The 27,976-nt window shown below is 37.3% G+C and overlaps 1 protein-coding gene across 1 annotated transcript in view; it reads right to left on the bottom strand.

Annotated features, from left to right (window-relative positions):
• VWC2L (von Willebrand factor C domain containing 2 like) overlaps positions 1-27,976 on the bottom strand; it is a 185,253-nt gene that overhangs the window by 129,160 nt on the left and 28,117 nt on the right. The gene's annotated exons all lie outside the window — the stretch shown is intronic.

The raw sequence follows: 27,976 nt of genomic DNA, 5'->3' as shown, positions 1-27,976 counted from the left end.
TGTTTGGTCCTAACCATGATGTTATTGGAAAACAACTAGAAATTTGGATCATCACAAACTCTCTTATAGCAAATATTTATATTTTATTCTGAATTATGAACTCTGGTAGAAATGTCTTAAATCTCAAAAGACACATAACTTTTATTTTTTTCTTCTGAGTATAGTACTCGGAGAAAGAAAACTGAGGAATATACTGGCAAACATCTTTTCATAAGAGGTCTCAAATGGAACCCACAGGAGATGTATAGAATAATGACAAAAACCAAATTCTCTCTTTGTATGCATCCCTCAAATCATCCAGATCTATAGCCAATCACTCTTTGATTTGTTTCTTCTTTTTCTTTCTTGTTTTGAAGCCACACTCATTGGTGACCAGGTCACTCTAAACTCCTTGTTCAATGGTAACTAAGAGACATAGTCAGGGAGCCTATGTAGTGCTGCATACAAGGCAGGTACCTCATCCACTACACCATCTTTCCAGTTCTGCCAGTTACTCTGATTTTTCAGTTAGAAGAATCTTCTGGGATTAAGTTAATTGTGGCTGAATATTACAACATTTGAACTCAGCTGGTCCTCATTGCCATTGCTAATAAAGAAAGACTAAAGATAAAAGAGAAATAAAATAAAGAGTTTGAAGGAAGAGTACAGAGGACATCATCCACAGTATCAAAACCTATAGAATCCTGTGAATTCATTCTAGAAGTTTGTTCCCTTGGTCCCACTCAACCCTGCCTGGGTTTTTGTATATGGAATCTCTGTGTTTCACTCAGGAAGTCTTCACTGCAAACACGTCGACTGTATGATCTAGTGGAAAGATCATGTACTTTGTACAGAAAAGAATGGTAAACCTAGGTGCTACAACTTCCAACCATATGATTGCAAGGCAAGTGATTTTGTAAGTCCCAATGTCATTTCTAAAAGGACTATTGAAAACATTAATCACTTAATCACTTAACTTCCCGTTAGTCGTCGATTTGCTCGAGCGGGCGCCAGTAACGTCTCCATTTGTCCCTGTTGTGTGCTAGTGTAGCCCAGTGGCATCTGTTCGCTCCGGGAACATGAAGGGCCTCAAACCGATCGTTCATGATCTTGACGAAGAAGTCTGATCATCTGGTAGGTGGGCAGCCACGTGGTCTTTTGACATCCCATGGAATCCAGTCGGTAACAGCTCTAGTCCAGCGGTCGTCTTTAAATCTCATTACGTGACCAGCCCACCTGATTTTCGACACCTTGGCAAATGAGACAGCGTCCCTGATTCTTGATCGTCGACGGATGTCAGAACTCTGGATTCTTTCTCTCATTTGAGAGAAACGTGATATTCCAAGCATAGCTCTTTCTATTCTTCTTTGGGAGACCTGAATAGCGTTCTCATCCTATTTGCATAGGGCCCAGGTCTCTGAGGCATATGTTAATGCAGGAAGAACAGTGGAATCAAAGAGATGTGCCCGGAGCTGGAGGTTCTTCGTCCTCTTAGCTATTTCTTCGACGCTCTTGAAGTCGTTCCAAGCCGCTCTCTTCCTCCTGCTCAGCTCGGGTGCCAGGTCATTGGTCATGTTGACCTCTCGACCTAGGTACACATAGCTGTTGCATTCGGAGATGGTCGTTCCATTGAGAGCGAATGGGGCATCAGGAACGAGGCTGTTTCTCATAAACATTGTCTTCGTAAGATTCAGCTGTAGTCCTACCTTTCCACACTCACGGTCAAAGTCGGCCAGCATTTGTGCCGCTTGGCTGATGTTTGGTGTTATTAAAACAATGTCATCAGCAAAGCGGAGGTGGTGTAGTTGCCGACCATCTATCTTCACTCCTATTCCTTCCCATTCCAGTCGTCACATGATGTTCTCGAGGGTGGCACTGAAGAGTTTCGGTGAAATGGTATCACCCTACCGCACCCCTCTCTTGACATCAACGATCACTTCTTTGTAGAATGGTGAGATCCTGGTAGTGAATCCGCAATACAGCTCACGGAAGATCCTGATGTATTGGGCTTGAATGCCCTGATTGGCTAGGACTTCAATGACCGCTTCCATCTCAACAGAATCAAAGGCCTTCTTTAAATCAATGAACGTTAAACAGAGCGGCATCTTGAACTCCCGAGAAACCTCAATGAGCTTGGTTATTGTGTGGATATGGTCGATGGTGCTGAATCCTTTGTGGAACCCGGCTTGCTCACATGGTTGTCCTTCATCTAGTGTTCTGCCAAACCTATTTAGGATGACTCGAGTGAACAACTTGTAGATGACAGACAATAGGCAGATCAGGCGATAGTTGCAAATGTCATGGATGTCTCCCTTCTTGAACAGTAGTACGGTCCTGCTGGTTTTGCATTGGGACGGAACCTTGCATTCAGACAGGTAGCGAGTGAAGAGCCGAGCCAGTGTATTGATGAGTACTGACGGCAAGTTCTTCAGGTGTTCAGGTCTGACCTTGTCTGGGCCGGGTTTGTTTGTTTCTTTACCGACGAAATGGCATGTCGGATTTCGGAAGGGAGAACGTTGGGAACGACATATCCATCCTGTGGAATTTCGTATGTCGGCAAGTGGACATGGTTATCGAAGAGATTTGAGTAGAAGTCATGGATAATCTTCTCCATTGCCATTCTGGAGGATGTGATGGATCCATCAGGACGTCAGAGGGCAGTCATCTTGGTCTTGCAGTTGGCGAAGGACAGGCGGGCCTTACGAATACTTTTCCCGGCTTCTGCCGCATCTACCAGTACTTCTGCTCTTCTCTCTTTGAGGTCTTCCTTGATCGCATCTCTGCACTGCTTTGCGAGCTCGGACATTAGCTTGCGGTTGCCTGAGCCATGCGCCAAACCACGCTGGCGAATTAGCTCAAGAGTTTTCGAAGATAGGCGATTTTTTGTGGCTATCTCTCTCTTGGCGTTCCTCGCACATTCATGGAGGTGCTGAACAAGTCGATCGTATTCCTCGTCAATGTTGTCAACCATGGCATCTTCCCATGTTGCCGCAATAGTACCAAAGAGTTCCCAGTTGGTGGTCATTCTGAGAGTTCTCTTTTTGAACTTTGCAGCCCTTTCTCCCCACTCTGTGAAGTAGAATTTTGCACGAAGGAGACAGTGGTCTGATCCCATTCGAAATTTTGGGACAACAGCAACATCAGTCAGGCAAAACCGTTGATTGAATATGATGTGGTCTATTTCGTTGTGGAATCGTCCACCAGGAGACTCCCATGTTCATCGTTTAGATTCTGCTTTCTGGAACTATGAGTTACCATGAATGGTCTTGGTCGACATGATGAAGTCAGACAGTCTCTCACCCTGTTCGTTCCATTCTAGGCCATGGGTCCCAATGTGAAGTTCTTCAGCTGATCTTCTCGGTCCTATCTTGGCATTAAAATCACCCACAATGATCTTGTAGAAGGTGTGGTCTTCTTTATAGAACTTGTCTAGCTCCATGTAGAACTTCTTGATTTCTCTTTCATCATAATGAGATGTTGGTGCATAGACAATGAAGATAGAAACTGCAGGCAGTGAGCCACATCTATTCAAATGTAAACGTCCAATTCGGGTTGTTAGGCATTCAAATGAATCAATGCTCTTGGCCAAGTTTGTGTTGACAAGGACACTGACGCCTCCAACACCTCTTTTATCACATGTTCCGAGGAACAATTCTTCTCCAGTGTCGAAAAAGGCATGGTGAGATTCGTGCCTTCTTGTCTCAGTCAGACCAATGATGTCGTACTTGATCATTTGCGCTTGTACCATCAGGTCCTCGATTGATGCATCTGATGCTAGCATACATGCATTGAAAGTACAGACGATCATTTTTGTCTTCCTTCGTTGTGGCAGCCTAGGTCGGCCTTGAGATTTTGTCGGCCTCTCCTTTCTCATCCTTCTCAGTGCTGCCATGTCGGTGAAGCCTTCAGGTTCAGGTGAATGAGACCAGTTGTAGTTACTGGTTTTGGCATATCGAATACACAACGGATAGCTTGCCAGGCTCTTCCGTGCGGGCGGAATACTCTTGGTAGCTTGCCAGTCTTTCCGAGAGGGATAGATGCTTTTGGGGCGACCTCTAATCACCCTTGTAGGTGTTACCATATTTGAACCCTATCAAATACAGTACGACAATTCAGGAAGATGGTTATTTAGTGTCTTATGATGTGTCGCGCGGCCCCTTTGCCGCTGCGCGGGTCCAGAAAGCATCCTGGAGTGTGGCGATGGCTGGGTAGTGGAAGTAGTTTATTGAAAACATTAAAAAAGATTTTTTACATGCAGTAAGTTAGCTGTGAGTAAATGCCCAATTCACAAACAAATTTACCCTTTACACTTACTTTCATGAAACCTCCTCATGCTAGTATGTATAAAATGATGCATACATTATCTGTTCTTGCCTTAGCTCCTTCATTCATTTCCTAATCAGTTTTAGTCACCAATGAGTTTATTTCTATGAATAATCTTAGTCCTGTTTAAATCACACATAATCATATATCCATGAGATGCAAAGCAATGAGTGTATGTCGAATTTAAGTTTTGAAACTTTTCTTCAATCAACAAATTTCTAGGAAAATTTTAGAGCTTCATCAAACTGTATGGTGCCATCATTCAATACATTAGCATTCTCTGGACAAATAATAATACATTGTTTTAGACAATAAAATAGAAAAGGAATTATTGGGAGACATTAAAAATCAGTCTAAACACTTATGGGGAAAAACAATGTTTTGTAATCAAAGAATATAGAATTTATTTTTATTTGTTATTTCTTTAAACATTAAAAACCAATTTTATTTTAAATAAATTTTTCATTCATATTACACTTGATTTATAATATCATGGAATTTGAGGGGTTTAGTTTCACACCTCTATTTGTGAATGTTTCACACTTCCGTCACCAAAGTTTCAGAGGCATCTCAAGGAGTATACCTTTTATTAAAGTATAATCTTGACCCTGAGTTTTCACTGAAATTCAGTCTGATCTGGACATGATCACCTAGCTCCTTTAATAATGAACACAAACTGAAGTTCTTTACTTTTGTATTCTTTGAGATATGAATGCTTTTGTTTTCTTGTAAGGAGCTTACCAAAAGATTTTACATATTTATTGTTCAAGACCTTAAAATCACAGAGAAAGTGAGTATTTTGAAGTTCTGTAGCACTGTAACACTGTCCTACTATTGTTCATCGAGTTGCTCGAACGGGCTCAATCGAGTCTACATTGTGAGACTTGTTAGTATGTTTGGCATAGTGAATACTTCACAGGGAGCTTGCCAGGCTACGCCATGCGGGGGAGATACTCTAGGTAGCTTGCAGGGCTCTCCAAGAGAGGCAGAGGAATTGAACCTGACTCGGCTGGGCCGGCCGTTTGCAAGGCAAATGCCCTACCACTGTGCTATCGCTCAATATGTTGCAGATGGTGTCACAAATGCTGGCCGACTACAATTGTGAGTGTGGAAAGGTCGGACTACAGCTGAATCTCATGAAGACAATGTTTATGAGAAATGGACTTGTTCCTGATGTTTCATTCACTCTCAATGGAATGAACATCTCCAAATGCAACAGTTATGTGTACCTAGGCCGAGAAGTCAACATGATGAATGACCTGAAACCTGAGTTGTGCAGGCAAAAGAGAGCAGCTTGGAACACCTTCAAGAAATAGCTAAGAGGACAAAGAACCTCCGGCTCTGGGCACATCTCTTCCATTCCACTGTTCTTCCTGCATTAACATATGCCTCAGAGACCTGGGCCCTACGAAAACAGGATGAGAACACTATTCGGGTCTCTCAAAGAGGAATCAAAAGAGCTATGCTTGTAGTATCACGCTTCACTCAAATGAGAGAAAGAATCTGAGTTTTGACCTTCGTCGATGGTCAAGAACGAGGGACACTGTCGTATTTGCCAAGGCATTGAAAATCAGATGGGCTAGACATGTAATGAGATTTGGAGACGACTGCTGGACTAGAGCCATTATGGACTGGATTTCAGGGGATGTCAAAAGATCGTGTGGCCACCCATCTACGAGATGATCATTCTTCGTCAAGACCCTAAATGAACGGTTTGAGGCTCTTTGTGTTCCTAGAACGAGCAGACGCCATTGGGCTACACTAGCATGTGACAGGGACGAATGGAGACATTACTGGTGCCTGCTCAAGCAAATTGATGAGTAACGGGATGTCAAGTGATCAAGTGATCAAGTGGTGTCATTTAGAATTAGATTTTTCTTTATTTGATATTTTTTCAAGTGAAATTATGAATGAATTTTGTGGCTGAGAATATTCTAAGGATAGAAAATGGTTAAAAATAGCAAATAATGTGGCAGTTAAGAAAAAAGGAAATTCAGAATTTTTTCATATTCTTTTTTCAATTTGATTTTTTTCCTGGATTCTAATATCTAAAATACATTTTAATTATTCTCCTAAAATATTTGCTATCAAATTTTTGTGTCTTTTGGGAGTTGATGTAGTGATATATCAGTGCAAATATCTATATGTCAATTTATCACCTTCTATAAATCTATTTAATCAAATAGTAATAAAAAACCCTCGAAACATCTATTAAGGCATAAACACATAAAAATTTTTGTACCTGTATTAAAATTAGCAGACACAATAGTTCAAATTTCTGCATTAGGAAAAGCATAATGTCGAATGGATTGCCCTATACTTATTTCTTCTCATAATTCCCCAATATAGCCAAAGTGAGTTACATTTCTATTTTCAGTTTCCCCGCTGGACATACTTTAGCAATTTTTGTCCCTACAATTTCCTTTGAGCATTGCAATGAAAATTAGTTACTTCTTCTTGTTTGCTTACCGGGATCCCCCTGAAGGCCAGACGTTTTTGAAGATGGAGACTAAATCTTAGTCACTATTGTATAGCAATTAGCCAATGCCTTGCAGGTAGTGGATGCTTAAGTATCTGTTGAATAAGTGAAGGAAAGCAATAGATAATCATAAAACTGAATTTAAAACGAAAGAGTTGAAATTTTAATTTTCTTGTGCTGTAGAATATATTCTTCATGATAATAACAACTGAGGTCACTTGGAAAAATATGCATGCTTAAACAGTTCTCTGGGTAAAAACTGAATTTCTTCTCCAAAGAATTAAGATATATAGAATTTAAAAGAATTTTTTTTAATTCATTCTTTGGTATGGTGTTTCACAAACCTTTTAGCACACCAGATATCCTAGTCTTTAGTGACATTGACATTCCAGACACATATTTTTAGTTGTAGGTGCACAAGTACTTAAAAAATCAAAAATAACCTTAAGAATCATTTGATTGGCGCTCAACACCCAGAGGCATATAAAAACAAATTAAATTCTATAAAATACTTGTCATAAAAATGTACAAGCATTTCTATTAAATGAAAACAAACCAACAAATACCTATGGGATATCACAAAGAATATCTATTTGTTTTGTTTAAGACCTTGTTCCCTAGAAGTTAGCAGAGCTGAATTCTACTTCTGATTCTTTTTTCTGCATTTTTTGAACAAATCACCTTCTCCTTCCATTCTTTCAAAATAAATAAGTAACTAAATAAAAATAAAAGGGGGGTTGACTTCAGGTATAAAATTAAAAATTTTTACCAAATATTTTCCAAGGCCTCTTTCAGTTTTAACTACATTTATGATTTCCTATTTTATCTAGGAAGACTTTTTTTTCCGTTATATTTATTTATTGAATCACTGTGGGTAAAGTTACAAAGCTTTCAAGTTTAAGTCTTGGTCATACAATGATCAAACACCTTTCCCTTCACCAGTACTTATTTTTCACCACCAAGAACCTCAATATACTTCCCTCCCACCCCTCCCAATGCATGTGAGGCAGATGATTTCTACTTAATTCTCTCTATTTTGATTATGGTCATTATTTCGACAAAAGATGCACCATTATTGTTTAGAATTTCTGATTGCAACAATCTTTAAGCAATCTTTTAAGAACTGTTAAAAGGCATTGTGAAATAATTTGTTTTCTATAGCTGGTTATGAGAACCACATGATGTTGCAAGGCCACGGTAGTGGCCATGCAATTTTGGATTTCTGATATTTTACTTATTAAGTCTGGAGTGATTTCTGCGAAGAGCCAGATAATTATGAGATTGGTTTCTGTGGCTCTGGAGCCCTGGCTGTGCCAGAGAGCCACTCGTGACCTTGGTAGGGCATGAACGATGAACCAGGATTGCCCCCCTTCCCATGAGGTTGCAGTTGCCCCGTCACTGCCAGCTCATACCTGGCTTTCCTATAAGCTCCAAGGCAGCCACCATCTTGTTGCCCGGGGGGGAAAAGGCAGAAGTGATGACACGGCTTCCCTCCCAGGGAGGCATGGTACCGTGGATTAACACATAGTCTATTCACTTTTCTGCCACAAGCTGCTGGGCTCTGCATTAAGTCATTCTGCCTCTGGAGCCATGGCCATGCTGGAGAGCCACTCATGGGGGGCAAGTCCTGACCTTGGTAGGGTGTGAATGACGAGCCGGTACCGTCCTCCTTCGAATGAGGGTGCAATTGCCCCGTCACCACGGGCTCATACCTGTCTTCTAGGAAGACATTTTTCAAAACAATCCATTTTGAAAGCTATAGTACACCTCTCTTAGAAGTATATTCTGTAATAGGTTTGTTCACATAGTTACCAAATACAGGTCTTACATGTCATTTCTGTAATAGATGTGTTTATATTGTTATCAAATACTGAGCTTACATATATCATTTTGGTGTTCTCTATCTCTATATTTTTTAAGCCAAGCACTTTTATTTTTATTCATTTATTTATTTATTTAAGTTTTGTGCTCACACATTGAAGTGCTCAAGATTTACTCCTGGGTCTGTGCTCAGGTATCACTCTTGGCAGGCTCAGGAGACCATATGGGGTTTTGGGAGTTGAATCCCCATCAGCTACGTGCAAGGCAAATACTTTATTTGCTGTACAATTGCTCTGGCCCTACAACCCTCTTTTAGAGATATTGATCTCGTTTCCCTAAAAGAAACTGTCTGTTAAGTTCCTTGAATGCTTAAAGAATACTAAGACTTAGCTGAAATCAGCATCTTGTTCTCCTCTTTAAAGTCATCCAGTAAAAAATATAAGATAAAATAAAACAGAACAGTCATTTATTGAGTATTCATTTAGACAGCCAAGAATCTTTCTTAGATTTTTTTTTCAGCCACTGAAATGAATAGTCTTAAAGTGTGTATTTTGTTTCAATGCAGGGAGTTTTAAATAGCTAAAATATAAATTTACCATTTCATTCTAATGCTTTTCACGAGGATATTTTACTTCTAGTTTTCCCTCTGGGATGTGAGATTCAAATGCAATATGGATTTTCTTTTCATCTTCTTTCTTGCTGCACACTCATGATACCTTAAATAGCCCTTTGTGAGGATGGTGGAAGTAGAGGCAGAACTCATTTCAAGGAGGGTGCAGTTCATGGATTACACTGGAACTAATTGACTATTCCTGACTATTTTATAGATTTTTTTTTGCACGATACTTTTTTCACTTTTCGATTTTCATCATTGATTCAATTCAATTCTGGTAAAATATAATGATTTTATCATCCTTATGATAATATGGAAGTTCAAAAGCAGTTACTGTTTATACTAAAATTAATTGCTTATCTAAAATATTTCAACTGAGGTTTGAGATAAAATGACTCAACCATGAGTAGCATAAATAACAAAACATACTTGATTTTGTAGTAATATGCTTAAAGGTATTGGATACTTTTTTTATAAAATTAAGTAGGTCATATTAATGTGGACAATGCCCACATCTTTATCATCTGAAAAAAGTATGGACATCATCAAAATAAAAATAGCTTCTGAAAAGTCCAAGAGTTTCTTGCTAAGTCAGTAATCATGTGCTATGTTTAGTATTTTTGTCAAATGAGCTGAGTTCCTTCCTGGGTCTTTGATTTCTTTATTTCTTAGACCTTCTTCCTTTCTACTGTAAATTCTTATTCTCAGCATTTGGCATTAAACTATAAGTTATAAAATTAACCACTTTATATTTTCACTTGATCACTTTTTCTTGTAACATAAATTTTCTTTCACTGCTGATCTATAGAAAAGATCTTTTAAATTTGACTAGTCAGCTAAATTTCTTAAGGTGGTAAGTTAGAAATACTTTTAATGCCTTTAGCTGGAAAGCATAATTAGAAAATAATTTATTAAGTATTCTGCTCCTACTTTTATGTAAATAATAAACACAGGATTATGAAAAATATAATTTTTGAAATCAGAAAATCTAGATTTGCAAGCTAAATTCATAATTTGCTAGTTATTTGGCATACCATTTTACATCACTAACCCCCAGATTCCACTTATATACATAAATGGTGAAAACAATGTAAAGCTTTGTAATATTTTAGGAAGCATAGAAGGAATTTGTATAAACTATTCAGTAAAACAGCTAAGATAATTGAAGATACCCAGTATTTTTTTCATGATAACCATTTGGAAGTAATTGTGTGGGCAAAGAATATTTAGTGTTCTAATATTTAGTGCCCTAATATGTTCTAATTTGTTTATCTATGAATTGCTCAGCATTGTGGTGACAAGTAAGAATAGATGAGTCCAGGTCGCTGCTGAAAAATTCTTGCAGTGAAATTAAACCGTGCTTTTCTAATTATGGGAAAGGAAGACTAAGTGACTAGACTTGCACTCTGCAGAAATACTTAAAAAACACACAATATATGGAATAATAGTTTTAAAAACATTGAGGAAAGGCAGTGTTCTCCAAGAGATGAGAAATAATTAAGAAACACTAATTGACCAATGTTCCTGTCTTCAGTTTTTAGTTTGTTTTGCTGGTTGGTGAAACTCAGGCAACTCTTGGAATGAAGAAAACAATTTGGAAAGATCAAGGCAGCTAAAATTTGCCAGCAAAGTCCTAATGTAGAAAGACTTAGCTAGAGACAGAACTCCAAAGACCTGTAGACAGTTTCCCTTATGTATCCTGTTTAGTACTGCTCAGGCTGTTCATGTAAAGAAATTACCCATAGACTGGGAGAAAGTATTTTCATGCCATTCATTGGATAAAGGGTTACTTTCTAAGATATATAAGGCACTGGTAGAACTTTACGAGAAAAATTTCCAAAAATGAGGGGAGAAAGGAACAGAAACCTCCTCAAAGAGAGTTAGATGACCAAGAGTCACGTGAAAAAATGTTCAGCAGCATTAATAACAAGGAAAATGCAAATCAAAACAAGGAGATATCACCTCACACCAGTGAAGCCGACACACAGTACAAAGAATCAATGTTGGTGGGCATGTGGCGGAAGGAACTCTCATCCACTTTTGGTAGGAACGTTGATTAGTTTTGAAAAACAGTATGAATACTTCTCAAAAAAAAAACTAGGAATTGATCTTCCACATGATCCAGCAATTCTGCTTCTTGACATTTGCCCCCAGATTCCTAAAACTCTCTTCAGAAAAGACATTTGCATTCCTCTGTTCATTGCAGCACTATTCACTATTGCCAAACTCTGAAAACAGCCACAATGTCCACGAAAAGATGACTGGATAAAGAAGCTGTGGTACATATACACAATGGAATACTACTCAGCTATAAGAAAAGATAAAAACATGCAATTTGATTGAGGCTATGTGGATGGATTTGGCGAACATCATCTGAGTGAAATTAATCATAAGGACAGGGGCAGGCACAGAATGACCTCCCTCATATTTGGGACATAAAGTAACATAGTAAAGAAACAACAGATATTAAAAGGCAACAGAAATGGATAACTGATCTTTAATAGAAAGCATACAACTATGTGGAGGAAAAGGAGATAGAGTGGGGACACACATTGGGGCATGGTAGATGGAATCTGACACTCTTGACACTGCTTTTTGCGTGAGACCCTGGCAACATCAATATTGTAAATCACAGTCTCTAAAATAAAATTTTAAAAAGTATAAAATATATAAAACAAACAAACCAGAAAATAAATTTGGGAAAATTTATTTAAAAAACGGTACAAGTATAATTTATTTCATTGAGAGATAATCTTTTTGCAACATGTAGATAAATTCTTTGCATCAGATTCACTAAATAATTTAAAAAATTATTGATTTTTCTGTAAAATCTAAAGTTGAAACACTTCTATAAGTTAATGTAGGAAAAGTCCTTTGATCTTTGATTAGGCTAATAGTTCTTCTGATAGAGTTGCTAAAATTAAACAGGACTGATGATTCCAACCAAAGCTGAGAACTGACTCTTTCATACATTATTTTAAACTGGTATAGCAACTTTGAAGTAATTCAGCATAAAAAAATAAGTAAAAACCTATCATATGATAAACATTTTGCTTTTAGGCATTTTGAAATTGAAAACAGGCACATATTTTTAGAAATACTTCTGTGGGAATATTTATTGCAACTTTATTTGCAGTAGTCAAAAACTAGAAACAACTCAAAAGTTCAACAAATATAAATTAATAAATTATATTGTGACACACTCAGGAGTATCATTTGTCAATAAAAATATTGAACTATTGTACATGTACAACATGGTTTTCTTTTGTAACAATTATTCTAAATGAAGAAACCTAGACAATAGAGATATATACGGAGTGATTCATTTACACAAAGTGCAGGGAAATTATATAAATAATTATATATATATTTTATATACATATGGGCTGGAGAAATAGCACAGCAGTAGGACATTTGCCTTACATGCAGCCAATTCGGCCGACCCGGGTTCAATTCCTCCACCCTTCTCGGAGACCCTTGCAAGCTACTGAGAGTATCTTGCCTGCTTGGCAAAGTCTGGCAAGCTACCTGTGATGTATTCAATATGCTAAACACAGTAACAACAAGTCTCACAATGGATACATTACTGGGCCAGCTAGAGCAAATTGATGAACAATGGGAGGACAGTGCTATGCATGTATAGGTGTCATTATATATATGTGTCATCTATATATATATATACATATATGTTTATATTTATATAGGTATAATGACAGATGCGTGAACCCAGACATGCAAGACCCAGGATTGAGATCTCCAAGCCTGCTGGGATTGGGACTGGGCTTCCTCCACCCAGATCCCCCATCTTCCAGTAGGTAGGTGTTACACCGACCAACTGCCCCTGGCACCATGTTATCCCACCAACGGCCAAGACCCAGAGACTATAAAACCCAGCTCCTGAAAATGTGCGCCACATTTGCTGCTGCGACCTCTTATTATCTAGTTCTTACTTTTGGACAACCCAGAAGGCTACTGAGAGTATCCTGCCCATACGGCAGAGTCTGGCAAACTCCCCATGGCATATTCGATATGCCAAAACCCAGTAACAATGATGAGTCTCATTCCTCTGATCCTGAAAGAGCCTTGAATGTGGCACTTTCTAAAATCTCAGGGTTAGGATCAAGGAGATGTTACTGGTGCCTGCTTGAGGAAATTGATGATCAATGGGATGACAGTGATACAGTGATACAGTGATAATGACAGATACCAGAATACAGGTTTCCTGGGATGGGATAAGGCTGAAAGGGCTAAAGGAAAGAACTGTAACAGGAATGAAGAAAGTTTTGAAAATGATGAATATGAGCATGAATTATAGAAATGGTTTCACCATGCGACGACTGGAATGGGAAGGAATGGGAGTGAAGATAGATGGTCGGCAATTACACCACCTCCGCTTTGCTGATGATATTGTTTTAATAACACCAAACATCAGCCAAGCGGCACAAATGCTGGCCGACTTTGACCGTGAGTGTGGAAAGGTAGGACTACAGCTGAATCTTACGAAGACAATGTTTATGAGAAACAGCCTTGTTCCTGACGCCCCATTCGCTCTCAACGGAACGACCATCTCCTAATGCAACAGCTATGTGTACCTAGGTCGAGAGGTCAACATGACAAATGACCTGGCACCCGAGCTGCGCAGGAGGAAGAGAGCGGCTTGGAACGCCTTCAAGAACGTCGAAGAAATAGCTAAGAGGACGAAGAACCTCCAGCTCCGGGCACATCTCTTTGATTCCACTGTTCTTCCTGCATTAACATATGCCTCAGAGACCTGGGCCCTATGCAAACAAGATGAGAACGCCATTCAGGTCTCCCAAAGAAGAATAGAAAGAGCTATGCTTGGAATATCACGTTTCACTCAAATGAGAGAAAGAATCCGGAGTTCTGACATCCGTCGACGATCAAGGATCAGGGACGCTGTCTCATTTGCCAAGGTGTCAAAAATCAGATGGGCTGGTCACGTAATGAGATTTAAAGACGACCGTTGGACTAGAGCTGTTACTGATTGGATTCCACGGGATGTCAAGAGACCGCGTGGCCGCCCACCTACCAGATGGTCAGACTTCTTCCTGAAGATCATGAACGATCGGTTTGAGGCCCTTCATGTTCCCGGAGCGAACAGATGCCATTGGGCTACACTAGCACGCGACAGGGACAAATGGAGACGTTACTGGCGCCCGCTCGAGCAAATCGACGACTAACGGGAAGTTAAGTGATTAAGTGATGCATATATATACACATATATGTCACATCAAATCATACACTTCGTAAAAAATGCAGAGTTGGTTTGATATCATTTGGACCTTCTAACAGTTTAAAAGATAAAAATACTTGTATAATTTACTCAAAATAATAATGGTTTTTTATATTAATTGTTACCATAACTTAAAAAGATCATCTCTTTTTCACAGTATATTAGTATAGTTACTTGATTATGAATCAGCAGTAGTTGTTGGTTTTCATTGTTTTACATTTATCACTGTATCTCCCTTATTTTTAAAAGTTGCCTGAATTCAGTTCTCGATGATCATGGCTTTGTCATTAAGAAAAATATTCATATTTGACAGCCTAACCTGAGTATAATCTCCTTAGCATCTCCCACGTATATCATTCCCAGGCCCCGAGGAACCTGCATTTATCATTCTTAGATCAACAATAAGTCAAGTAAACTTGATCTGACCTCATGGCATTTTGTGGTCAGACTCATCAGTTCCAGTCTTCCCTTCCTTTTGTCCTGGCTTACCATTACTTCAGATACTATTGGATGGTAATTACCTCAGCTTTTACTCTACTTATACTCATCCTTTATTTGAGCAAAACAACAACAACAAAAAAAAAACCCCATAGATTTCCTAATGGTAACTTGAGAAGTAGTACAGTTTTCAGATACTTGGAGTCACCTGAATTTACAACTCAACAGATTTGGGGTAGCACTGTAGCACTGTCCTCCCATTGTTCATCGATTTGCTAGAGTGGATACCAATAAGGTCTCCATTGTGAGACTTGTTACTGTTTTTGGCATATTGAATACACCAAGGGCAGCTTGCCAGGCTCTGCTGTGCAGGTTGGATACTCTCCGTAGCTTGCCAGATTCTCCAAGAGGGACGGAGGAATCAAATGTGGGTCAGCTATGTGCAAGGCAAACGCCCTAACCACTGTGCTAGGAGGTTTGGGGTAGATTCAGAAATTTGCGTTTGTAACTAATTCCCAGTTGCTGTGGCTGGCTTGAGGATGCTCCCTTCTGAAATCTTTTGGGTGAGAACTACTGACATTGACATTTGACAGAGCAGATTATTCTAGTTGTAATACGAGGTCAATATGTTAACTGTAGCCTCAGTTTTCTTCTCTGCAACTTAGTGATCATAATTTATTGTATATTCACTAAGATCAAATATGCTAATATTTGTGGAGCACCTAGAACACATGCAAGGCTTGATAAATGAGATATAGTAGATTATCATTAAGTCGGTTCATGAGAGAAGATGTAAAAATGGCAACATTTCCTTCAGCACACAGCATCAGTGGATGTCTCTTCATTTGTCTCTCAAAATTCAACCTTCAGAAACTGATCCTAAGGTGTTTTTTTTCTTTCCTCCTGTATTTCTATTTTCCAGGGTTTATTGTTTTTCACATTTAAACTAAATAGCCCTATGTTTAATAAATGAGTCATCTGATAAACCCAAGATAATAAAGTAACTGAACTAGCATCAGTAATACTCAATGGCTGTCATTTGAAAGCTACTATGATATTTTAGTGATATTAATTTTACAAATGAAAGAAATTGTGGGCTTGGTGTGTGTGTGCGCGCGCGTGTGTGTGTGTGTGTGTGTGTGTGTGTGTGTATGTGCATGCATGCACGCGCGCACATGCGCGGTCACAGGCAAGCATGTCACCCTGTAGGAAGAGGCGCAATTTCTGATGGGTTGAACTGTTCATCTCAGATGATATTGCATAGGGGGCTGATTACTTTACTCAGCTCAGGGACCTGACTATTGCATTTTCTGGGTGTTAAAACAGAATCTAATTAAAATTTTCACCACAGACTTGCAGGCATCTGGCTTGTTTTCCACTGCAGCTTTCCTCTATTTTGCTTTTCATGCTCACTTGTCTTCACTCTTAAAGAAATTAACAAATGAAATTGAAGCAGGCAGGAGAGAGCAAGCTGACACTGAAAATCCCACACTGGAAGCATCTGATTTCAGTCCCTGGTGCTCTGTGTCTTGCTTCTATTTTAGATCCCAATGCAGAAAGTTGGAGGGAGATGGGCTTTTAAGATCTGGACATCACACTGCCAACTATTTTGTTATTCAATGACGTTGGAAACTAACTGAGCTTAGCCTTCCAGAAGACAGGTGTGTTGCTTTATGGACCTTTCTGCAGAACCTATAAAGTGATGGGTGGAAGGGAGGACTCAGGGTTGGCTGGTTATCTACCCTGACAAGCAGCGGCATTTATGGTTGCTCTGTGCATCACTTTGTACAAATGAAGCTCGTGTAAGCAAAATAAGTATGCATGCAAGAACTTCCCATTTCCCTTTTCTCAATTGAGGGGCATCCAACCATAAATATGTTTCAAAGGAGATTTAACATTTCTGATAGATTGATTTGAAGCAGCGCAAAGCTACATTTAAATATCAGCCGTTCTCACTGCAAGGGCTTCCTGCCTCAGTCACAAGAGTCCCTGGAGAGCGTCCCAATCACTTTATGCCAGAAGAGTTATAGCTTTGCAAGTAGCCTTTGTCCCTGTTTGATGCCATATTTCTGATTTCTTTTCCCATGGCACAATTTGAATTTTACAGTTAAATATTATCACTCTGCCAACACCTTTTCTCCTTCCTTGATTCTAATTCTGTGTTCTGAATTGGTTTCATCTCTTCACATTCAATTCTATGAATCCTACTAAATATTGTCAAGGCACACATACTCAGTCAATGCTCTGAGCCTCCTTGATTTTAAAAAGCATGATCCTTAGAAATAATACTGGGCAAAGTATTATAATAACTGGATACAAAAAGTTGCCTAGAGATTATGTGCAGTCAGTTCTTCAAAAATAGAAGCTTTAGGCATTGTTGGCAAAACCAAAAGCAGGAAACTATTCAGCTAGACCTATTGTCACCTGGGAATCAGTCTGTTTCTCCTATGTTATCTTCCTTTGCTTCACATTTAAGTATGCAGAGACTAATCTTTCTTGTAAGCGAAGCTTAACACAATTAGCAAACAAGATGTATAAGAACCTTCCTTTTCAATTGCACAATGTATCCAAGATTTTCCCCATGAAATCTCTTTTCTGTGAAATGGAATACTTTCCCAATGATGTCTAAAACAATAATTTCTTATTTAATGTCCACTCTTCCAAAAGGTAGAGCATCAATATTTATTCCAAAAACATGTTTTCAGACCTACCAAGTGATACTCCAATGAGCAAAACAGACAAAACTTTGTCCATGCATTCACACTTTTGTGAGGAGAGGAGTCAGGAAACTAATTAAAAATCTATGCCTCTGATATGTCAGCAGGTACAATGGAAAGGATAAAATGTAGGAACAGGAATAAGATGTGGGGAGGTCAGAATCCAGCAGAATATAAGGAACACTTCTTGGTGATCCTGGGCATCTGGTAGGGTCAGAGAGAAGTGAAAAGAAAAGGAATCCTAAATGTAACCAGGCAGATGGTGAGAGCGAAGCTGGTAGCTGAGAAAGGGGTTAAGATATTTACAGCAGCACCCAGAGTTCTGAGCCCCTTTGCCAATGATAGGGCATGTAGAGAGCCAAGAATATTTGGTCCAACTGTAAGAAAGAGAATTTATGGAGATCATAGGCTTGGGAATGAGTCTGGTAGCAGATTTCTGTAGACCTCTGACTTATGCAGAAGAGCGAAAGACCTCTTGGAGGTCCTCCCAGCTCATCTTGCTTAAATATCTTTGTAGGTATTAGAAGGGAAGTTAGGGTGAAATGAAACTGCCATAATTTGTGTCTGCATGGTTAACAGTAACAGCAACTGTGGCGTGTGAATGCCTTTATGAGCTATGTCTGGGCTACATGAGAGATTGGAGACTATCAGGGACCACATCTATTCTCTTGAGAAAGAGCAGTAGGGCTCCACAATCAGGGAGACTCCCCATTGGCTAATGCCTTGAGCCTCTATAGATTATTTCTACAAGATCAAGAATCTTGGCAAGACTGCATAATTGGGATCCCAGTTAGGACCACCCCACTACATTACTCCTAAAATCAAACCCTCCTCCCAAGGAAACTCTTAGTGGACCCAATGGCCTTTCACCATCATTTTCTATTGTGAAGGGTTGTTTACTGAAGATTTCTGTCCACAATCTTAGAATCCAGTGATCTTTCATTAAGAAAAGATTTAAAAATAAGACAGAAGTTGGGATGAAAATAAGCTATGTATGACTGGTTCTGGGAGGTATGTCCAACAATCTGACTAGACAACTTTTTGAGCCAGATCATCTCTGAGGATATAGATATGTTTAAAACAAGAGATTCACTATATACGCTTTAAATATTCTTCCCCTTTCTGTCTTTCAAGTGCATTTGTGGTGGAGCTTTGAAATTAAGATATTATATGGCACTGCAAAGAGGACTGTGACTTCTCAGAGTGTCTATTCCAAATGGAATATATGCATTATGGGAGAACTGGACTCAACATTCCAGATATATGCATAGAGAATAAAACCTTATCACAAAGTATTTCCCATGTGTTGAGGGAAATCAAAGAGAAAAAGTTTACATTTTTATACATAAGCCTTTCTCCCTACATTTTCTGAGAGATCTGATAATTAAAGCAAAGCTGTGATTAGCAGGAAATAAATGTGGCCTTAATTTTCATTGTGTCAACATTGTAAAATCATATTTTTGAAATATAATTTGCTGATGAATTAATAGGGAATCCTGTTGATTTAAGACTACATAAATATTTCCTTTCCTATTTTGGAGGAAGCCTTATGAAAGCAATAGGAAATTATTGTTTGAGGCTCATTAAAATAGCTACTTATAATTACCCTGTTTTGATACCTACTTTATACAAATATGATAATTCTGACCTTCTGTTATGCAGTCAATAAAAGCCAGACTTTGAAACTGCCTTTCATAGGAGGTGCTTTCATCATAAACTATTTCAAGGGTTCTGTTCTCTGTAACAAATAGATATGTATAATTGCCAGACTTTTTTTTTTAATCTTCAGTGTGTTTGTTTTATGTCTGTGTTTCAACTTGTTACTAATTGCCTTAGAGGAAGTGAGAACATATCAAATTAAGGTGAAAGATTTGGACCCAATTTTCAAACTTTAAAGGCTGATGATGCAAAATAACTCCACAAAAATCTAAATGGATATTCTTAAATAAATTGTTCAACAACTGTCCCTTAATAGGTTCCTAAATTAGGCTTCCAATGTTTTTTCCCAACAGTTTTTATTTTTATAAAGACTCCCATAGTTAAAGCAGTTGAAAGTCAAGAGGTAGAACCATTACTTGACTAATTAAGGAGCACAAATTATGAAAAGAAATTAGTATAATTTCTACTAAGTGCTATACCATTGATTATTTAAGTACTAAATTATAAAAATTGTGAGAAAATTTTATATGATCCTGGTCAAGATATTTTCTACTTTTTAATTAAAAACTTGGGAGGAGAAAAAAATATTTGGGGCATACCTGGCAGTACTTAGAGATTGTCCCTGGTTCTGTACTCAGGGATTCTGAGAACTGCTGGCAGTGCTTATGGGACCATATACTATGCCCTAGATTAAATTAGGGTGGATACCACAATCAGCCACATATGAGACAGGCACCTTAACCCTCGCACTGGGGTTTATACTGTACTTGAGGTTTCTTTGGCCCTAAAAAATTCTATGTTTTCTTTGTTAAAAAGCAGTTTTAAATTGTTGAGGTTGTACATATTTGTCATAGAAAATTTTAAAAACAGTTTATGAAAAAGAAAAATATCCATCAAGCCACAATTTAGAATTAAATAGTATTAAGATTCATTTTACTTTCAAAATTTCATTTTTATGAAGTTAACATTGGGATCTGTCACTGTCGCTGTTCTCCCATTGTTCATCGATTTGCTCAAGCGGGCTCAGTAACATTGTGAGACTTGTTACTGTGTTCAGCATATCGTCACGGGGAGCTTGCCAGGCTCTGCCATGTGGGCGAGATACTCTCAGTAGCTTGTCAGGCCTTCCGAGAGGGGTGGAGGAATTGAACTTGGGTTGGCCATGTTGCCTGCATGCAAGGCAAATGCTCTACCCATTGAGCTATCGCTCCAGCCCAACATTGAGATACTATAGTATAAATACTTATTTGTTTTAGTGATGAAGTATTACCACACTGTACCCATTACCAACATTTTTAAGTACTTTTTCTAGTTTTTCATTTCATTTTTTCATTTCATCATCCTGTTATTCATCGATTGCCTCGAGCAGGCCCCAGTAACGTTCTTTTCATCCTAGCCCTGAGATTATATTCAAGGCTCTTTAGGAGAATGAGACCCATCATTGTTACTGGTATTTGGCATATTTGGTACGCCACGGGGAGTTTGCCAGACTCTGCCCTGTGGACAGGCTACATTTGATAGCCTGCAAGTTTGTCCAAAGTAGGAATGAGACAATAAGATGTCATAAAAAAAAGTTTTGATAAGATGTCGCGCAGCCGCGAATGCAGCCTCGCGGTTCCGGGATCTGGATTTTATAGTCTCTGAGTCTTGGCCGCTGATGGGATTACACGGCGCCAGGGGGCCAGGTGGTGGGTGTGACCCCCGCCTACTGGAATTTGGAGGATCTGGGTGGAAGACGCTCGACTCCAATTCGAGTAGGCTTGGAGGTCTCGGCCCCGGAACCCGCGTGGCTTTGTCCCTCTGCCAGTACCTTCATGTGTGCGGAGAGTGGTCTCAGCATGGTGGCGGCTGGTCCTGGAGGTCTTCGGCTGCCGGAGCCCTGGTCGGGGCAGGGAGGAAAGCTCAACCCGCTCCCCTCCAAGGGGCCCCGGGAAGGAACACCCAGGCGCGGGGGCAGAAGACTAGTTTTACTTGCAACAAAAATACATTGACATGCATATTGCATTCTGACCCAGTGGAGTTTGTGCAGGATGTCCTAATTATTTCTGTATTGTTACATATTTAACTTTTAGGTTTTCTATTATTTTGCTTCTATAAGTCACTCTGTAATATGCACCTCTCTCTATACATTAAAAAATATAAGCCTGATTGTTTTATCCGATGAATTTCTAAAAATAAAAGTAGCCATGCAAGGGTTCACATATTTTATCACCTTGCAGAGTGTATATAATAATATTAGCTCTGACTTATTTTGTATTTCACTTTTACAAAATTTGGCTATGTCTTCTTTCAATTTATAAAGAAATTTACAGGTTATATATATGTAACCTAGTTTACATTTCCATTTTCCCTTAAAATTTTTTAGTTTACTTTTATGTTTCAAAAAAATTCCTATCCTAAGTAATGTTTCCATTTTTTAAAAAAGCTCTACTATTTTTAGATTTAGGTTTTTAGCTGAGTTTAAAAACATATAATGATTGATATAGGACTGTAGTTGTTCTCTAAAATTACCAACTTTTATATTTGCATAACATATTTTTAATCAAATATGTGGATATCATTTTAATTGTATGTTAAATTATAAAACGTATGCGTGTTACTTCTTAATCTATTCATTTATTTATGTTGAAACATTACACATTTTTAGATAACTATATCTTTCTATATATTATTTTAATATATATGGTAGGTGAATTTCCTAGCCCTAATAAAAGTGCTTTGTAGATTTTCAAATTTTGCTATCAACTCACAAAAAATTTACATAACATTACTGCCAATTTTTGTGAACTTGTAAAAAAATATTAAATTTTTCTTTCTCTCCCATTTTCCTTTGTAAATGTCACTTGAGAATTTTTGTGTTTTAGAAAGTATTTTACTCATTATTTTGTTGAATACATTTTTAAGTTTTGTCCATTTATAAAAAAAACTGTTAATGTTTTTCCAATAGATTTAAAATAACTTTTTGAATGTGAATCCTTATAAGGTCTTTCTTGTTTTTAATTTTGTTATTGTAGTTTTATGATTTTTTTTGCTTTGTGTAATTTTTATTTTTTTCTCTTTATTTTTTTTTTTGGGTGGTCACACCCTGCAGTGCTCAGCACTTAATCCTGGTGGTGCTCAGAGAACCAAATGTGGTGTTGAGGGTCAATGGGGTTTCAGCATGGAAGGCAAGCACCCTATCCACTAGACTATCTCTCTGGACATATTGGAGTCTAAAACATAATCACTTTAAGTTTATGAATCAACTTTATAGGAGTGACTTTGAGCATAGCATCAAGAGTAGCCCCTGAGCACTTCCAGATATGGTTCTATCCCTTGCCCCTTTAAAGATGCTTGTTAAATAAAATCAGAGTTCTCTAGTTCTACATAGTTCATGTATGTGTGTTTGTGTGCATGTGCATGCATGTGTGCATGTGCGTGTGCGTGTGCGTGTGTGTGTGTGTGTGTGTGTGTGTGTGTGTGTGGTATTAGGAATCCCTGGAGTTCAAACCCAGAACCTTACACAGGCAAGGTGGGCATGCTACCACTGAACTATATTCTCAGGTTTCTTCTATTTTTAATTTTTTCCTGATCACTGACTAATGTAAAAATCTGACTTGTGTGCTTGCAGAATTTTCCATATATTATATACAAAAATAACAAAAAATAAAAAGCTTAAATGTAGTCTATGGGTCCCTGAGATATAGAACAGTTAAGGTACCTGCCTTGTATGTGGCTGACCCTAGTTGGATGCCCAACACTGACACCCTATATGGTCTCCTGAGAATCACCAGGAATAGTACTAAAGCACAGATCTAGGAGTAAATCCTGACCACTACTGGGCTGTGCTTTCTCTCTCCCCCGCTAAATAAAAAAAACTAATTTGATTATTACTGAGGCTGAATAATGATATATTTTTGATTATTTACATTTTGTGAATTGCCTATTCATGTACTTTTCTGTTTTCATATTATCATCTATAAATATTTAATGTACTAAAGGGATTTGCTTGTCTTTTACCCTTGTACCTTTTCATTTACTCCCTGAAAGTAAACATTAACTTATTATTAATGTTCTAATATATATTTACCTATTTTATGAATGTAAAATTTTAATGTATATTTAAAATTACAATTCAAGATAAAAAACAATTCAAGATAAAAAACATTTTAAAGCAATTCAAGATAAAAAACATTTTAAACACCAGCTAAAATGCTATGTAGATGTACATACTATATTACATGCAGAATGCTATATATAGTAGACTAATATTTAGCCTATGGTCCATCTTTATGTATGCATGCATTTATTGACTCATCTTTTTCTTTCTTTTGGTTTTGGACCTTACCCAGTGGTGCTCAGGGTTTATTACTAGCTTGTTGTTCAAAGATCACTCCTGATCAAGAAAGATAAGTGCTGCCAGGATTACATCCAGGTCAGTTGTGTACAAGGTAAACACCTTAGCTGCTGAACTATTCTCCAGCACCAAGTCTTTGTTTATTTAACAGTATTCTGCAGCAGTAAAGAATGCCAGTGAGGTATATTTAAAGGTTGTATCATATTTAATTATTCCATTGAAGTATTTCATTGAAGTATTATTTTCACTATAAAATGCTAAGAAAATTTATGGGGCAAGAGCAATAGTGCAGTAGGTAGCATATTTACCTTGCATGCAGCCAACCCAGATTCGATCTGATCCCTGGCATCACATAATCCCACCAGGAGTAATCTCTGAGTAATCTCTGAGACAGGACTGAACCCTAGCATTGCTGGGTGTGGCCCCCGAACAAATAAAAAATTAAAAAGAGAGTGAAATGCTATGAAAAATTTAACGCAGGAATGGAGGCAAAATATGTGGTAGAACTGTTGACTTCAAGTTACAACAAAATTTAGTCAGCAAAATACATTTGTAACAGTTGTTCTTTAATATCTTTGCCAACTCTCAGTATCAAACATGACAAATCATTACCATTAACATTGTTTTAATATTGATCTTCCCAACCCCTTCTGTGTTAAAGCACAATTTCTCATATAAAGTAGTTATCTGTTTTTTATTCCCTATGAATTTCTTTTCCTTTCTATATTTTTTCTCATTTTTCAAAGAGCTTCTTATATACTAAGAATATTAACAGTATGTGTCACATGTTCTCTTCAGCCTAGGTAGAGGGTATTAGATCTTCTAAAGTTCCCTCTGTTGTATGTGAATTTCCTATCCCTCTGTTTCCTTCATTTCCATTTACCATTTTGGCTAATTTATTTCTATTTTATTGTGTCTATACTAACTAATGGAATAAGGTGTATGAAATTGAATATTTGAACAATGATTGTGACAAATTGAATTTAGTTTTAAACCATATGAATGTTCCTTATTGTATTTGGAAGATTTTGGTGATGGTGTTTCCTGTTTGTTTATTGCACTTTTTTTACAAGATAGGACTTCCTTCAAAACCATGAATAAAATGATTGACAATGTATCTCAGTAATATATTGACTAATTTTCATCAGTCAATAAAATCATTTGGTCTAATAATGAAATGTTTCGCTAGTCTAATTATGTTTAGTTTCAAAATATCTAAAATACTTATGTGACTTGCCAAAGTAGAATATTTTTTTAAGTACATTTAATCTTATATTTAAATACTATAATGTTAATTATATACATATAAATACACATATTATATATGTATGTTAGTTTATATAGGAAGCCTAGGAGTCAAATGCAGACTAATGTAACACAATTTTGAGAAAAGTAAAAGTTAAAAATTGTCATATCTTTATAGAGTTATTTGTATTGCTAGTTTTTGAAGATGGACAGAAAAAAATGCTTAATTGTATTTTTTAAAATAATAGATTCCTATTTTAATCCTGTGTCCCTTCCATAAATAGAAATTTTAATACATGCACACACGCGCACACACACACACACACACAGTCATTTGCATTTCTCTTGAATGTTTTAATTTTATTCAAACTAAATTGATAGTCTTAGCACTTAACTAACTTTAATATATTTTATGACTTGTCTATATATACAATTGGAAATCATTTTTAATGAATTCACTGAGACCAATAAATTTAAAATTTTCTTTTCTTTATACATTATAAGGCGAAATTATTTAGAAATGCAAGTCTTAAGTTTTTCTTAAACATTATATTTTGGAAAATAAAGAAAGGCTATCATTGATTTTCTAGAGAGAACATTACCCTGCACTTTCAAATATTAAACAATATTTTTAAGGGATACTTGTTATATTTTCTTTGGGAAACATCTATTTGCCTGGGAAGCTCATCTATAATCATGTGCTTCCTTTTTTCTTTTTTCTTCAACCATGTCAGAAGAATGATTTTAATATTAACAAAGTATTGCATATCAAAGTTAGATAAGGCAAATTCTATTCCTTTAAACTTTCATTTTATGTTTTTAATGCCTCGTGCTCTTGGCAAGTTATAATTCAGGAAGGCAGAAAAATCAATCTTAGTATGCAAAAGGAAAGTATCTGAGAGCCAAGATAATCCACATTTATGCAAACTAAAATTTTCACCATTTGTGAAGATTCAAGAAAATATAGAAAATAAACCAATTTTTACAGATTTAAACCCTATTTCATATGCCTAGAATTAAGATAGTAGATTTTTATCTCCTTTAAATCTAAAAAATAGTAGTATAATTTTGAAATAATTTATGCTAGAAAGTAAATTAATCATCATATAGGATGAGTAGGTTTATATTTTAAAAGATTAAGATCTGGTTCTAGTTTTACAATCCATAATAATTACTTATTTCCCAGTGTTATCCAAACTCTTTTACAATAGGATCACTTCTTTGTTTTCTAGGATAGGTTTATAAAGTGAGCAAGCAAGACCTAGGGCTCACTATGTTCTCAGGAAAATACAACTGCCATAGGTGGTCACAAGAAAATTTCAGATGTTCTTCTTTCCAGTACTTATACTTTATAGGTATAATCCATTAGTAGCATTTACTAATAAAAAAGAAAGTATGCCAAAATATGATAGTAAAATCAGAGTTATTCTTCTAGCAACTCAAATAAAGGTGAATGTTTCTTATTTGGAAAAGAATGCAAATTAGTTTGGAAATGACAAGGGGAAATACATGTAGTTCTTTTGTAGGTCTTCATAAATAAAATCTCAGACAACTTGTATAATAGACCTTGTTCACTCAACTTACGTTTGCCTGGGATTTTTAACAAGATACGGCTAACAAGATAATAGTACAGTTCAAGTCCATTCATTATGTAGTTTTATACAAAGATGGTTTCATTTGAAGACAAATCTTGACTGGTAAGTGAGAGAAAAATGACATAATTTTGAGTAGCATCAAATTAAGTGGGACTAGGTTACAGTGACATTTAACATAAGGGGTAGACATTGCTCGAGCTCGAGTGGGCCCAGTAACTTCTCCATTGGAGACTTTGTTGTTACTGTGTCTGGCATATCGAATACTCTCGGTAGCTTGCCGGGCTCTCCGAGAGGGGCGGAGGAATCGAACTCGGGTCGGCCATGTTGGCCGCTTGTAAGGCGAACGCCCTACTGCTGTGCTATAACTTTGATATATTCAATATTGCATTGCGGGGTAGCTAGAGCAATATGGTAGATACATGTATTTAATCTGTATATAGTCCAGCATGCTTGAGTTCTCTATTGTGGGGTGGGGTTGTTCTCTGTTGGGGATGGTATGGGTGGATTTTTTGAGTATTATCCACACTGAATAAAATATGACAAACTTCATTAATTTTTTTAAGCTACACCTGGAGAGAGTCAAAGGTTAATTCTGTTTCTGCATTCAGGAATTACTCCTGGGAGTGCTTGGGGGACCATATGGGATGCTGGGGATCAAAGACGGGTCAGTTACATGGAAGGCAAACACTTCCCTTGCTGTACGATCTCTCTGTCCTCCTCTTTTAAAAAAGTTTTGATGGGAAAACTTTTAATGTGAAACAAGAACAATCACCAAGGCCAAATGAGCAAGAAATAATATTCCCCAGAATCTAGTTAGACAGCTATTTCTAGAGGGAAAAAAAAACCTTAAGTCAAAGACTTTCCTATCCTAATTTTAAAGATCAATTAGATAGTTGATTATTTTTCTTCCTGTCCTTGGAGAGAATAAAGAGTAACAGGTCCTCTTCCACTTTAGACTATTCATTCATATGTTTTACGATAATTAGGCCTTCCCTCCGCTCTCTCCTCTCCAGGCCAAATTATACTAACTCCTTCAGTTCCTCCTCAGAGGTCCAGTTTTTCAACCATTCAACCATCTTATTGTTCTTTGATATATCATTTTGAATATGTTAAAAACCCTTTCAATTGTATTGTCATAGATTATACCTGTTCAGATATTAGATAGTTTAGAATTGCAAAAGGATGTTAATTTTCACCTCTAAATCAGAGAGATGGCCGCTGAAATTCAGTTGGACAAGAGAGAACAGAAGAAAACCAGGTGGACAGTTTAATATTTACTTATACGAATGTATTATAATTAGAAATGGCAAAAACTGAGACTAGAAAACAATGTCTCAAGAGTTCTTCATGAGTCCTTTGGCTGGTGTAGAAATTATTATCAAACAAGTAGAGCTGCTTTTGTTTTGACCTTAATAACCTGATATTCTCATTACTATTTATCATTCTACAAATGACAAGATTAGTAGGTAAGCTAATGCAGTTCCAAAGTCAGAAGAAAACAATGCTTAATAGAAGAA

Source organism: Sorex fumeus, unplaced genomic scaffold (assembly GCF_029834395.1).
Source record: "Sorex fumeus unplaced genomic scaffold, SorFum_2.1 ptg000014l, whole genome shotgun sequence".
Lineage (NCBI taxonomy): Eukaryota > Metazoa > Chordata > Mammalia > Eulipotyphla > Soricidae > Sorex > Sorex fumeus.
Note: the sequence above shows the minus strand (reverse complement) of the source record. Positions and strands in the feature narration are given on the sequence as shown.